Raw genomic sequence first — 6000 nt, 5'->3', positions numbered from 1 at the left:
AGAACCCGATTCAAATGACGAGACCTCGGAAAGCGTTACCAAACGACCTCACACGATTAACAAATGATCGTGATATCCGTGCCCAACCGGATATCACAGCGTAGATCTCGGCCCGTATTAGTGGCATATTAGTGATTAGCGAAAAGGAAGATTTTTTACCTTTGTTAGGATTGTACTCAGGGTAAAACTCCCATACTATATAAAGGGGTGATTTATTATTCAGTATACTCTCTGTAACACGCATACCAAAGCAATATACATCTATCTTTCTATGTTTCTAAAGGATTGTTCAAAGTTCCTGTTTTGGTTCATAAGTTCTCCATAAGCATTAGTTCGGAACCAAAGGCGAGCTTCTCGTTAAGCCTTTAACCGAGCCCGGATTCAGTCCCATCATTGGTTTGACTGTTTATTCTAATTTTTATTTGCTTATCTAACGTCACTAATCACTTGTATTGAATTAGATCACATATCCTTAAAACCGCGTATAAATTTAATTGCTACTATTTTTAAGTATAAACAGTTTGGTGCCCACCGTGGGGCTAAGGATAATAGTGGTAGTTTGATACAAATTTCTGTAACACACTATATTTTATGCTTGTTCTTTAAGATTTTTATTTTAGATCTACCTAAGGATGTCAAACTCTCAGTCTGCTCACTTCAACATTGATATTGAGTCTGGCCATCATGGCAAAAATAACAATATAGCACCTAGCAACGAGGTGCCTCATGCTGATCCCAACAGAGTCCCAGTCGCAGACCCAACCGATACCAACTCGCCTGTGGCCATCAACGCCAACCTGCCAACCGACCCTTAGAACAACTTTCGCGGAGGAGCCCGACCAACTACTCGAGGTACGCCCGAAGGTGAAGGCGACGGGATTAATCTGCGGGTGATCTTCGAAATGTTACGAGCTCAACATGCGGCGATAGAACAGCTTCGGTACCAAAGTCGCGCCCCCAACAGAGTTGAGCCCGAACAATCCCGGGAAAACACCCGAAGGAATGAGCAAGTCACGGAGAGTCCGGGTGAAGCTTAGCCCGGGACCAACCCCGAAATCATTAAGATGCTTGAGGAACTGACAAAACAGGTGGAATCGGGGGAAAAGAAAATTGAGGCCAATGACAAAAAGGTGGAGACCTATAACTCCAGAGTTGATCAAATCCCAGGAGCGCCCCCGATATTGAAAGGCCTGGACTCCAAGAAATTTATCCGAAAGCCATTCCCCTCGAGAGCAGTACCGAAGCCAATCCCGAAGAAGTTCCGTATGCCTGAAATTCTGAAGTATAATGGAACCACGGATCCGAACGAACACATGACCTCCTACACGTGTGCCAGCTAGGGAAACGAATTAGAAGATGATGAAATCGAGTCGGTTTTGCTGAAAAAGTTTGGAGAAACCCTGTCAAAAGAAGAAGTGATATGGTACCACAACTTACCCCTTAATTCTATTGATTCATTTGCTATTCCTGCAAATGCCTTTGTAAAAGCGCATGCTGGGGCCATCAAGGTCGAGACCAGGAAATCAGGTCTTTTCAAAGTAAAATAAAGAGATAACAAAATGCTCAGGGAATTCGTGTCGAGGTTTCAAATGGAACGAATGGACGTGCCTCCGGTTGCGGACGATTGGGCCGTTCAGACGTTCACTTAAGGACTTAACCCCCAAAGCTCATTGGCTTCACAGCAGCTGAAATAGAATTTGGTAGAATACCCGGCGATAACTTGGGTCGACGTCCATAACAGGTACCAATCAAAACTCAGAGTTGAGAATGATCAGCTCGGGGCTCCCTCTGGGTCCGTGTATCCCATCAGAACTAACGACATGTCTAAGAGAGCAATCGATCATGAACCTAGACCGAACAGAGACCGGTATCAATGGTATAGCAGAGATCGAAGGGGTAGCGTATCTTGACATAACCCTGCGAGAAATGAAAGAGGGAATGATCTAGGCCATAGTAGCCGAGGACTCATGAGCAAAAACGGTTTCGACAGGCCACTCAGGGCTAGAGAGGCACCGAGATTATCGGATTATAACTTTAATGTCGATGCTGCCAATATCGTATCTGCCATCGGGCGCATCAAACATACCAAATGGCCTCGACCATTGCAGACCGACCCTACCCAGAGGGATCCTAACCTGATGAGCAAGTATCATGGCACTCATGGCCACAGAACCGAGGACTGCCGAGAACTAAGAGAAGAAGTGGCCCGGTTATTCAATAACGGACATCTTCGGGAATTTCTGAGTGATTGATCCAAATATTACTTCAGGAATAGGGACTCCAACAAACAGACCGAACAAGAGGAACCTCAGCATGTCACTAACATGATTATTGGTAGAGTCGACGTCCCCCAGGGACCAATGCTAAAGCGCACTAAGGTGTCCACCATAAGGGAAAAACGAACTCGAGATTATATACTGGAGGGAACCATTTCCTTCAATGATGAGGACACTGAAGGCATCGTACAACCACATAATGATGCACTGGTAATATATGTAATCGTAAATAAATCTCAAGTTAAGCGTGTGTTAATTGATCCAGGTAGCTCGGCCAATATTATCAGATCAATGGTCGTAGAGCAGTTGGGTCTACAAAACCAAATAGCGCCGGCAGTTCGGGTTTTAAAAGGATTCAACATGGCATGCGAAACTATTAAAGGGGAGATAACCCTGCCGGTGAGCACTACCAGGACCATTCAGGAAATGAAGTTCTATGTGATCGAATGGGATATGAGGTATAATCCTCTATTCGGAAGGCCATGGATTCATATCATGAGGCCAGCGCCCTCAACACTACACCAGGCACTGGAGTTCCCCACACCGGGAGGGATCAAGATGATTTGCGGAGAGCAGCTGGCCACAAAAGAAATGTTCGCGGTCGATGAGGTGATCCCGATGTCCGCAGTCTCGACATCAAAGAACACAGAGCTGATTAGGAAGGAAGAAACTTAATATAAATCACCGATACCAGCCCCGACCGAACCGGAGAAGCAAGAAGTAGGCGAGGATGATGATTATAGAATCCCTAGGTCGTTCATCGCCCATGATGATTCCAATGCCACAAAATTAACGGTCGAGGAGCTGGAGAAAGTCATATTAATCGAACACTTTCCCGATAAGAAGGTATACCTAGGCACGGGGTTAACTCCCGAGAAAAAACTTATTGAACTCCTTATAGCTAACATAGATTGTTTCGCCTGATCCCATCTTGATATGACAGGGATCCCGCCAGAAATAAGCACCCATAAGCTGAGCTTGGATTCGAAGTTCCACTCGGTTAAACAGAAGAGGAGGCCTTAGTCCGAAGTCAACCATATATTCATCAAAGATGAGGTATCAAAACTCCTTAAAATAGGTTCCATTTGGGAAGTTAAGTAGCCGGATTGGTTGGCTAACATAGTAGTAGTGCCTAAAAAGGGGAATAAATTAAGAATGTGCATGGATTACAAAGACATGAACAAGGCATAGCCCAACGACTCTTTTCCTTTGTCTAACATCGATCGCATGATCGATGTGACGGCCGGTCACGAGATACTCAGTTTTCTCGACGCCTATTCCAGGTACAACCAAATCCAGATGGACCCGGGCGATCAAGAAAAAACTTCCTTTATTACTAAATTTGGCACCTATTGTTATAACGTAATGTCATTCGGACTAAAACAATATCTGTGCCATTTATCAGCGCCTAGTAAACCGGATGTTCAAAGAGAAAATAGGAAGATCAATGAAAGTTTACATTGGCGACATGTTAGTTAAGTCCCTGCGAGCAGAGGACCATTTGAAATATTTGCAGGAAACCTTTAACATATTGAAGAAATACAATATGAAGCGGAACCCGGAGAAATGCGCATTCGGGGTCGGATCTGGGAAGTTCTTTGGATTTATGGTGTCCAACCGAGGGATTAAGATCAATCTCGATGAGATCAAATCTATAGAAGACATCACCGTGGTGGACAGTGTCAAGGTCGTTCAGAGGTTAATCAGGCGCATAACCACCCTGGGCCGGTTCATATCGAGGTCTTCCGATAAGAGCCATCAGTTCTTCTCATTATTGAAGAAGAAGAATAACGTTTCTTGGCCCCCGGAGTTCCAAAAAGCCTTGGAAGAACTCAAACGGTACCTTTCGAGTCTACCCTTACTCCATACTCTGAAGGCGAATGAGTAGTTGTACTTATACTTGGCAGTATCCGAGGTAGTGGTAAGTGGAGTCCTAGTCTAGGAAGATGAAGGTACGCAATTTCCTATCTATTACGTTAGTAGAACTCCAGGCGAGGCCGAAACAAGGTATCCTTACCTGGAAAAATTAGCGCTCGCATTGCTAAGCGCCTCCAGAAAATTAAAGCTGTATTTTCAATGCCACCCCATATGCATCGTAAATTCTTACCCACTAAGGAACATAATGCACAAACTTGAGCTCTCGGGCCGGTTGGCCAAATGGGCGATAGAAATTAGTGGCTACGATATCGAATATTGACCCCAAACTGCCATCAAATCATAAATTTTGGCAGACTTTGTGGCCGACTTTACACCGGCCTGGATACCCGAAGTCAAAAATGAATTATTGTTAACCTCGGGGACTTCCTCGGGAATCTGGACCCTCTTTACGGATGGTGCCTCGAACGCAAAGGGGTCCGGACTCGACAACGTATTGAAGCTACCTACGGGCAACGTAGTTAGGCAATCTATTAGAACTGTGAAATTGACTAACAATGAGGCCAAGTATGAGGCCATGATTGCAGGTCTCGAATTAGCTAAAAGCCTGGGGGCCGAGGTGGTCGAAGCTAAGTGTGATTCCCTCCTTGTGGTAAATCAATTCAATGTGAAGTTCGAAGTAAAGAGGAACGAATGAGAAGGTATTTAGACAAATTACAGGTAACGCTGCATCAATTCAAGGAATGGACCCTACAACACGTACCCCGAGATCAAAATAACGAGATTGATGCTCTGGCTAACTTGGGGTCATCGGTTGATGAATTCAGCTCAGGAACGGTCGTACAATTCATGAAATCGGTAGTGTAAGAAGTCCATGCCGAAATAAACTCAGAAAGTTTAACTTGGGATTGGAGAAACAAGTACATAGACTACTTGAAGACTGAGAAGTTGTCCTTGGATCCTAAAGAATCGTGAGCTCTACACATGAAGGCGACCAGGTTCAACCTGTCCGAAGGGACTCTATTCAGAAGAACGTTCGACGGCCCGCTCACCATATGCTTGGGACCGGGAGATACCAAATATATTTTGAGAGAAGTTCACGTGGGCACCTGTGGAAACCATTTGGGGGAAAAATCTTTAGTTCGGAAGGTAATCATGGCCTGTTACTACTAGATCGATATGGAGAAAGATGCAAAGGACTTTTTACGAAGATGCGATGGCTGTTAGAGACACGCACCGATGATCCATCTACCTGGAGAGCTACTACACTCGGTCTTGTCCCCATGACCGTTCATGAAGTGGGGAATGGACATCATCGGTCCCGTGCTATGGGCACTTGGTAAGGCTCAATTCATACTATTATGACCGATTATTTCTATAAATGGGTCGAAGCTCAAGCGTTTGAGAAGGTCTGGCAAAAAGAAGTTATTGACTTCATTTGGGACCACATAATATACCGGTTCGGGATACCGATCGAGATAGTGTGCGATAACGGGAAGCAGTTCATCGGCAGCAAGGTAAACAAGTTTTTCGAAGATCACAAGATCAAAAAGATCTTGCCAATACCCTACCACCCTAGTAGGAATGGAGTGGCGGAATCTATAAACAAGACTATACTTCAAAACCTAAAGAAGAGATTGACCGATGCGAAAGGAAAATAGAAGGAAATTTTGCCCGAAGTCTTGTGGGCATACCGTACAACCTCAATATCTAGTACTGGGGCCACTTCATTTTCATTGGTCTACGGTGCTGAAGCGCTAATACCGGTCAAAGTGGGAGAACCGAGCCTTAGGTTTCGATATGCGACCGAAGAATCAAACGATGAGGCCATGAGCACGAGCCTGGAACT

This window comes from Nicotiana tabacum, chromosome 2 (assembly GCF_000715075.1).
Source record: "Nicotiana tabacum cultivar K326 chromosome 2, ASM71507v2, whole genome shotgun sequence".
Lineage (NCBI taxonomy): Eukaryota > Viridiplantae > Streptophyta > Magnoliopsida > Solanales > Solanaceae > Nicotiana > Nicotiana tabacum.
Note: the sequence above shows the minus strand (reverse complement) of the source record.